This window comes from Numida meleagris, chromosome 4 (assembly GCF_002078875.1).
Source record: "Numida meleagris isolate 19003 breed g44 Domestic line chromosome 4, NumMel1.0, whole genome shotgun sequence".
Classification (NCBI taxonomy): domain Eukaryota; kingdom Metazoa; phylum Chordata; class Aves; order Galliformes; family Numididae; genus Numida; species Numida meleagris.
In genome coordinates, this window is record NC_034412.1 from 93,595,843 (window position 1) to 93,605,945 (window position 10,103).

A 10,103-nucleotide genomic window follows, 5' to 3' on the forward strand; every position below is an offset into this window, starting at 1 on the left:
TTTATTTTATCTGCTTTTCATTTTGGAAGGAAGATGTGTGTTAATCATGGAATCAAGTATCCACTCCAAGAAGGGGTATTCAAATACCATATCTTCATATGCTTTTGTATCTTTATATGCTTACATTTTGGATGGCTGTTCAGTGACATCAAAGATCACCAAAGCTAACTATAAGTTGAGTAGACAGCTTGGAATTCCAATATAGATACAGAGCATTTCAAAATTCCGTTTTGATATCAACTTCATCTGTAGCTGCCCTGGTAACAGTACAAAGTTGAAAAGATACTTAATGAGCCATGATTGTGGAAGCAGCTTCTCAGTCAGAATTCTTGGTTTTCCCAATTCCAATCAACATATACCTTCAGTTCTACATCCTTCTCAGACATCTGTCTTCTTGTCTCTTTCCATTTCATTGACTCTCCATCTATTTTCAGACCTCATCTGAAAAACAATTTTTTTTCTCTCCCATCATTTCTCTCTCTCATAGCTATTATAATGTGAAATACAAACTTTGTTACTTTTAATAAGGAAAAGTGTTTATGTGAGAAACTCACTCATGCAAACAATAAATATTGTGGTGACACTTCCCTGAGGCCAGAAACTTGCAGATGCATTTATTTATTAAAATCAATTGTTTTGTTTAATTAGCATTTCAAAGAAAGAAGATTCCTGCTCCAGATCATGTCTTTGTGAACTGTGAAAGAATTTTTTTTTCCACTTAAATGTTAAACAGCCTTCCAAACCCAAATCAGTTGTAAGAAAGAAAGGAAAAAAAAAAAAAAAAAAAAAAAGAAAGGTTAAAAAAAATCCTCAAAACTTTTAAGACCATATACACAGTAAATATTAAAATGCACTTTCACAAAATTATATTCTCTACTTATCTGATTGATGAATACCATTGCAGCAGCAGTTGCTGCAGATTCAGAGTTAACAGTCACCTCTTGATAGAGCCTGAGATCTCTTCCAATCTAAAGTATCCTACGAGCCTACCAATTTTTATAAACCATGTGTTGGCTTACAACTTCCTCCTAGAACTTTCCACAAAGACAGATGAGAGCAATACATTACTTGGCTCTTCTTCTTGAATAAACTGGAATCTAATTCTGTTGCCTTCCAGGTCTTTGGGTCCAATGCTGAGAATCGCCTTGGCTCCATACAACGCTGCTTAGCAGAAACTAGAAACATTAGTGTGTTATTCAGCATTGTTTTTCTCCTAGAACTGAAAACATAGCATCATACCAGACACTCTGAAGGTAACAATTCCGTCCTAGCTGAAGCTAAGACAGTCAGTAAGACAAACTACTGTGATCTCTCTCATAAGTACATGCTTCTCTTCTTCAAGTCAGAGTGACTGCATCCAGGGATAGGAGGGCTGCTTTCATATGAAGGGGTTTTGTGACAAAGACTGAAAGAGCTCAAGGAAATAAGTTCAGCCTTCTTCCCATTGACTTCTGAAAGATGAAGATACTTCACATACCCCACCTGGAATCCCATTTCTACATGGAATTGTAGAATAGAAGCAGCATGGAAAAAAATGCAAGATCTCTGTCCTCACAACATGATCTTTTGCCTTTTCCTAGTACAATGAATATTTCAGTCCCATACAAAAAAAATAGAGCTTGTTTCTCCTCTGCCTATATTCAGCCTTGCCATCTATTCTTTTACTTACAGATATTATTAAACAGCGCAAATCACATAATACTGTTCCTCAAAATATTTTTCAACTAAGGTACCCCACTTAACATTTCTAACATTTTTTAATGTCTGGGCAACAAATAGGGTAGTAATCAACCCACTGACAAAAATATAATAATGAGCAGTCAGACTATGTCCTATACTCAGATTTACTTTATATCGTGTGTTCCTCTGACAAATTTAATCTATAAATTTGGTCAGTGGTAGATTTCAATATCTTACATCATCATGTGTAACGTGTATATAATGCCACTTCCTCCATTACCAAACATACATCAAAACTCACAGAATACATTTAGAAATTGTTAGAATGATGAAAAGTGTTTCTCTAAACCAGTAGACAGGTCAAACAATATAACTTGAAATATTTTTTTTCTACTGAAAAACAATATATTAGTGAGATGTCCAAATAGGACTAAATATTTAGTCAATATTTAATCTTTTCTTCTACCTGAGTTCTGCCATGTTTTGTGAAAATCATAATTCTGGAATTTTCATACCTCACACTTTGACTTCTGTTCCCCTACTGCACAGCACTTTCCCTGATAAACTGTTGTTTCTCCCTTTTATGACATTGTTAAATCCTAGGATATAGCAGAACAATTTTTAAGTTATTCTCTGAAAAGTTTTAAGATAAAAACAACTGTCAAAGTAATAGAACTTCCTACACAAAAAAAATTCCATTTTTTCCCCCATCAGCTTTACAACTCACAGTAAATTCTGTGGTATTCTTCCATCCCTGTCTCCCCTGCCCGCTTTAGGCCACTTAATGTTACATCATGTGTCAATTCTCTAAGTTCTTTGATTTTGTTCTACCAGTAAAGATAACTTTGCTAAATTGTGATGTTCTGAAAATGTCAGAAACATCTTTAATGTTTTCAAGAAAAACTGTACTCCAGAACAGAGTTTGTTGTTGCTAGTTTTGATTCATTTGGAAACTGCTCTTGCTGCATTACCCTTTTCAGTATCCAGGACACCAAAGCTGCGCTGTGTTGCATGAACGGTTGCTACACTTAATGGAAAGATATGGCCAAGCGCATACAGAAGAAATAAAAATTCAATGAACGGTGATAAGAGACCTCTATAATAAGACATGCTGATCTTTGAGGAGTGATTGATGTCTCCCGGATAGCATCCTGCAATGACTGATAGAAAAGAAAAACAAAACTGACTTACAGCTAAGGACACTGCATGTTGATATTTACACTACATTACGAGGAGCCTAGAATTGTTCCTGGGAAATCAACAGAGAAACATCAAAAGAGCAGTGCTCATCTAGAAACCTAAGCCCTGCGTGGCGTGCACATTATAAGTGGTCCTCAGTAATCTCCACATGATTGAATGAACTCCCCTCTATTTTCCCACCAAAGATGACCCAGTATTCCTTACTTATTCCCTTATATGTTACCAAACCATTTGCGTTTCAAGTTGGTATAGAGCATCCCAAGGTGATTCTCCTTTATGCTACTTGCAGCTGTGAAGTGAGGGTATTGGTGAATACAGAAGGCCGCAATGTTCTATTCATTGAGGCCCTGGCGAGTGTTCAGAGGAGGGCGACGAAGCTGGTGAGGGGTCTGGAACACAGGCCTTATGAGGAGTGGCTGAGGGAGCTGGGATTGTTCAGCCTGGAGAAGAGGAGGCTCAGGGGAGACCTCATCGCTCTCTATAACTACCTGAAGGGAGGTTGTAGTGAGCTGGGGGTCAGCCTCTTCTCTCTTGTAACTAGTGACAGGACGAGGGGGAATGGCCTCAAGTTGTGCCAGGGGAGATTTAGGCTGGACATTAGGAAATACTACTTTTCTGAAAGAGTGGTCAGGCGCTGGAATGGGCTGCCCAGGGAGGTGGTGGAGTCACCATCCCTGGAGGTGTTCAAGAAACATTTAGATATAGCACTGAGAGACACGGTTTAGTGGGGTTATTGGTGGTATGTGGATGGTTGGACTGGATGATCTTGTAGGTCTTTTCCAACCTAGCTAATTCTATGATTCTATGATTCTACAGTACCCAGTAAGTATATATTCAATGCCATCTTGAACCAACAAGTGTCACCCAGAAGATGACTTTGATTTCACTTGGAAAGACTTCACTTGGAAATGAGATTGAGGTGGCAGCCATACTGAATATTGTGTAGCTGTGGCACTGAAAAGGAACCCAGTGGTAGAAACAAATTCTCTCTGTGCCTTTAGCAGTAACAGAAACTACTTTACAAAAACAGTCAAGGTCGAGTCCATATAGATGAAATAAGAAACGCAATTTGTTAAACATCTATTCTTTCTCACTACATCTACATCTGGCTGCAGTCAGCAAGAGGGGCAACTGATGGGTAGTTGCAAACATCCTGTGCCTATAAACTGACAAGGAGCTTGAAGCTACTTAATCCATGTAATTGCAGATCTTTGGCAATAAATGTGAAACTTCAAAATGTATGCAATAAATGCCTTTTTCAGATGCTATTCCCACTATTTTAATCTTGCTGACATACTTTGAATAGATCGATATTAATCTGTGTCTTGTACAGTTTAGGTTCAGAACCGTATAAGTTGTATTAATGTTAGATCCAAATAAGAGAAAATAGATACCCGAGTTAGTTTTTTCTGAATGAAAGTAAGTTTTTCCATTGATTTAATAGATTCCGGACAGTATCTTAAATCTGCAGTGACTCTGGCTGTAAAAACTCTGTCTGCGTCAAAGACCTTCTGGGAAACTTCTGAATCCGGAGGAAATAAATTGATCTATATTCTATATCTATATCTATCACATGAGACGCAGATTCATGCATCTGCTGGAATGATAGCCAAGATTATTCAAATAATCCTCTTCTTAAAACTGCAGTCCTCATTAATTCAAAACTATCTTTAAATATGTAACTTGAATATGCTAAATGGCGTTAGCAAAATAAATAAATAAATAAATTAAAAGCCAAAAACTAAACATATTTAATCAAGTTCAACAGACCAGGAAGCCAAATGCTTGCTATCCTGACAGAGGAAAACTAAACCAGAATACAGGACATCTGTGTTTAAATCCTTTTCAGGACTGTTTTTTAATGCATATTTTCCTGAAGAATAACCTTGATGATCATAGTTTATTCTGGTAGTCTGAACCAGCTCACTCTGAATCTCTTGTAAGAAACATATACCATGTTACTCTATCATTTGTTGACAGAGACAGAACATGAGAACAGATTGAAGTTTTAGTCTTATCCAGAGTGATTATTTTTAACCATCTTCAAAGAATGTGTCATCCCATAAACTGTCTCAAGGTCTGGATTTACTGAATGCATAGTAGCATGCATGCGCATGCATAAAAACTCACACAAATGGACCTGAAGCTACATATTATTCAGTATTCTGCAGAGACTATCTGGGACCTACCATTTGAGAAAAATGGACTAGAGTGGAAGATCCATATAGCCATGTAAGAAAGCTTGCCTTTCTAGGCGTGTTTTTAGAAGCTGAATTCTCCATTAGTAGTATTTTCTTTTTATTTTCAGTGGATTTATTGACTTAAGCGTTATCCTAAATTCAGGTAATAATAGTACTTATCGTTAGAAAACTCAGCTTGTGTCGCTTGATTATGCAGTTGATCACATTTTATTTCTGTCCTGTTTTTTGTGCAGTAAAAATAAAGTGTTGAAAGAACCTTCCAAAAATGTTGAAAGTTTGGTGGGTTTTTTTTGTTTGTTTGTTCCCCCCTCAGGTTTGGAAATTACGCCCGTTCTTAGCTTAAGGATTTCCAATTCATCTTGAACATTATGAAAAAATTCTGAAATGCAAAGAGTAACCGCCTGCCTCCCAGGCTGATTATTTGGGACTTTGACCACAGTGTCTGCAATTGTGAATTACACTCCCTTGCCTTGAAAGCTGGAAGTCTGCTATGTGAAATTATAGTAGAATCTTCCCCAACTGCTCTCTAAGCAAGCCTCCACGAGAGGGAGATGACGCATCACCCAGGGTAAGGGCGGTTGAGCCAATACTTCCAGAGACACTGAAGCTCGATAGGTTTAGAAGGGGAAATATTTGGTTTTACAGCAGGAGCTCACCTGCAGTCTTCAGTTCTCCACAGCACTTGCAATGCTGTGGAGTTTTTCTGTTTGATTTCCTTTTTTATTTATTTTTATTTTTTCAGAAGAAATCTACTTCGCAAACATCAAGTCATCTACTTCTTACAACACTCCAGCAAAGGATGTAGAGAAGTAGTGCTGGTAACTTAAACATTTGACTGCATAAATTCAGCACTAAGGTCAACATGCCAAACCTCATGTCTTAATCCTGTGTCCTGATTTTCCTTTTTCTCTGCTTTCTTTTATTATCACATGAAATTCATTTAATGGAAGAAAAAAAAAAAGGGGGGGGTCGTGTTACAGAGCTGCTCATGTCTTTGGATGGAATAATTCAGAAAGACAAGTGAGTGATTATAACTGCACAGTGCCCTGAACCTTCACTGGGATTAAGACCTGAGGGAAATTCTGCCCCTCTACACTTTATATTGAACTTCATTTCCTTCTGACACAAGTGCGAGAAGCCAAGGGCAATACAGAAGAGGTGACGGCATTTATTGGAAACATGCAAGGAATGTGCAAACTGCTTGCTGTTATTCAAATTACCAGCAGTTTAACACATCTTTCTAGCAAATCATCAAACAGGCTGAAATAATTTACTTGCAACCTTGGAGAAAGAAACCTTTAATCAAATGTACCTCTCAGCGAACGGCTATGACCTTGATTGTGGCTAAAGTTTGTTTAAAACACAGAGAGGCAGAAGAATGTTTTCCATGTATTATGTTTTTATTGCTGCAGAGTATATAAGTACTTACGTACTGAAGTATTGTTTTCGAGGGCACTTTCTTCCCAGGGAATCATTAAAAACTCCTTGTTAAAATGTTCCACATGCTTGACGCGCTGCAGCAGTTAAATACAGTATAGAGTCAAATTAAAAGCTATGCACCCTGGGAGACAACTTTAATTTTACAAAAGTCAAGGCCAAAGGAAAAAAAAAAAAGGATTCAACAAAGGCAACAAGTGAAAATTTAACACATATAATTAATTAATTTCTGCAGTCTACTTATTATATCTACTCAAACACACTGAAGCTACTGTAGGAGGTGAAGATTTTAAGCGAAAAGGGAGAGATATTTATCACCTCTTTTGTTAGGAAAGCAGAAAGCCCTCAATTAACACCATCTGAATAATGGGGGAGACGCATTTTGGCACACATTCCTGGGCTAAACTAAGAGGATGAGTCACTTCTGAGAATGGACAGACAGAAAAGAAGCTTCTGCCATTTGACAAGTCTGGCTTTAATTGTTAGAAAAGTCCTCAGTAAGACTGTAGGAAGTCACATTTAATAAACTCCAATTATTCAGCTCTTTCCTACAGATTTTAAGATTCTCAGGATTAGTTTTATATCACATTTTTCTAATAGAGAACTAAAAACATTTTCCAGCTGAAGGGAATGTTAAAAACAAAGCAAAACTAAGGCAAAGAGAAGTGACTTCCCTGATTCCATGCATCCAGCATCAGAGATGACAACAAAAGGATATAATTACCTATTCAAGTATTTACATGAACCACGTTAATTTATTATATATAAGGAAATATACACCCTGAATGTATATTGTTACTGTGATACTACCTGAAATTGGTGGTGGACTATGAATCCAATGTTTTACAGACAGTACAATTGTAAAACAAGAGGTTGATCCCTGTATCTATAACTTTACATCTCCATTAAATACTCATCTAAACCTGCTGGATTTTGTTTTGGTTGGATGTCACAGGAGACGCCCACTGTCTCTTCTTTTTTTTTTTTTTTTTTTTGCTCTCATGGGAGAAAGTATCCTATAATAAGAGCAACAATAGAAAGCATGAATGAACCGTACCTTCAATAAAAAATCCAAAACCTTTTACATTTCTTTCTGAAATTCTTCATTTGAAAGTTCCTTCTTGTATTCTTAGCGTTCGCAGAATCATTTCAGGCATTCATTATCTCTGGAGATCAAAGACAATTAGTCTAGTGGCTTGCAAGTCCTGCCCAGCCTGTACACAAACATGGTGCAGATTCCCCGGGGTAGGTTCCTCCAGCTCACTCCTCCCCACGGATGCTTACTGTCTGAAGAAGTGGCAGTGACAAGGCCGAAGCAATTAGGGAACATTTCCAGGTCTCCTTACTCTTGTCAGCTCCTCACAGAAGGAGCTGGGTTAGCTGGGATACAGTAAGCAGGGAAGTGCATAGCAAAACATGGGGTAATTTATACTGTCTCTCTGCTAAATGCAATCAGCTAAAATGCTACAGATAAATCCCATTTGTTCAAAGGTAGCTTATTATTTTTACATCCACAGAGTCATACTCTGTGGATGGAAATCATTCATCCATACAAATGCCAGTGTCTAGTGTAAGTAGCTTGTTTAAACACTGTCGTTGAAGGATAGCAACACCCATTTGCAGGGTATAATTCATCCTAGCTGAGCTGCAAGACTAAAATAACTGGGGTGAGGGCTTAGATGACTCTCTTAATCTGGACATCTTAATTTTGTGTGAGTTTTATTAAATGAGATGACATTTCAAGCAACGGCTTAGGGAAAGTGGTGAACTTCCACATCAGGTGAGGCTGGTTCTGATATTGCTGACCCCAGCTGTCTCAAGGTTATCAGCTTAGAGTAAATACTCCAATACTAAAACGAAACAGTAAACTACACAGACACTTACTGGAAGTTTACGAAAAGTAAGAAATGTTCTTATATTTTCTGTGCTTTTCAAGCTCTAGTGTTCATGTTTTCAGTTTCTTTGTGGAAGTTTTGAAATATAATAGGCAGACAATCCTGTCTATTAACATGACTCTGGGATCTAGGGAACTAAGAAAAAGTAAAAGAAAATTTCTACTGTAGTTTGAAGGAGACATTGCAGTATACAATGACTGAGACGTGGAGAATATCCTAAGTCATTTCTATTTTGCATTAAACCAAAATCAATCAATGACCAGTTCGTAGGCAAAGGACATATGTCAAGATATTCACTCCAGCTCCATTATCTGTTTCAGAATTATTCAATAGCTCACGATCCTGCCAACACAATTATTTCTGTAGATATCTGCATTCATGCAAAATTCCTGCCAAACTCAGAGTATCTCAGCAGGCACAAAGAGAGTTGACCTTGCAGGTTAGATGTGTAAGGAACACTGCCAGCTTGTCTCCTGTCCTAGCAATGAGTCCAATGAGTCATAAAGATGTTTCTCACTGTATAAGATCTCTGTTATATGTGATTATTATTATTTTTTTTTTTTTGCATTGATGACCTCCTACACCAAACACTGCTGTGAAACCATCTGCAGCTGCAAGCTGAATTTCCAGTTTCATGTAGGCAATAGACACAACAGAGTTACTTGAAACATGTAGGTTAAAGTGCCACTCTGCTAACAAAATAAGAGGTCTTTTCTATTTTAGAATAGTCCATTTGGAAGGGACCTAAAAAGATCATCAACTCCAACTGTCACAGCAGTTCTCCACAGCATCATGTCCAACTCCTAAGGCAGCTGAAAAACATCAGAGCTATTATGAGTATGTCAGAAGAAAGGGAACTAATAGGTCATCCTTCTGACATTGCTGTATTTCCCCTGAGTCTTGATACATTTTCCACCTTCATCCAAACTCTGTTTAACTCACTGACATGATGATGGGATTTCTTCTACTTGCTTTATCATTGCTGTAACTATTTCCTTGGAAAGACACTGCACAGGCCAGCAGCACTTTTGCTGTCAGGTTGATGTTACCTTCAAATAAAAAAATGCCGGAGTTTAGTTGTAGTTTCCTACCCTCCTTCTTTTCTTTCCTCCAAGGATTAGGGGTTGAAGCTGCGTTTAGGAATAGAGATTTTGGTCATGATCTAAAGGAAAGGTGGCCACAGACTTCAACATATGCTAGATTAAGTAGTCATCATGTACCTGTTCCTTCTAGACACCTGATAGTTACTGTTGATGTGAAATATCTTAAGAAGAGAAAGATTGTAGGAAAGAGCAAATCAGCCTCTCTTTAAGTCTGAAGCAATATGAAACAAGATATGTTGTAGTAGAATAGAGAAAAGTCAGAGAATTGCAACTTTCTTTACTACCAAAATTGATGCTACAGAGATTTACCTAAAGGTAAATAAGATCTTGTCTATGCGCTTGCTTTTGTTTTCCCACTAAACCATTAGGCATCAGCAATAGGAAAAAAGTGAAGGGAAATGTCTACGGAGTACCAGGGAAAGGAACATATCTGTCATGGGGATAGCTGAGGCTGAGTTTCTGCTATATCTTGCAGTCATTGGTGCAGCCAGGTGAGGTGACAGTCCCCAGTGCTCAGATCACAGCTAGCTCAGTGCTGACATGATGGATAGCTGGGCTATTTAGCAAGGTCAAAAGAAATTTCCATA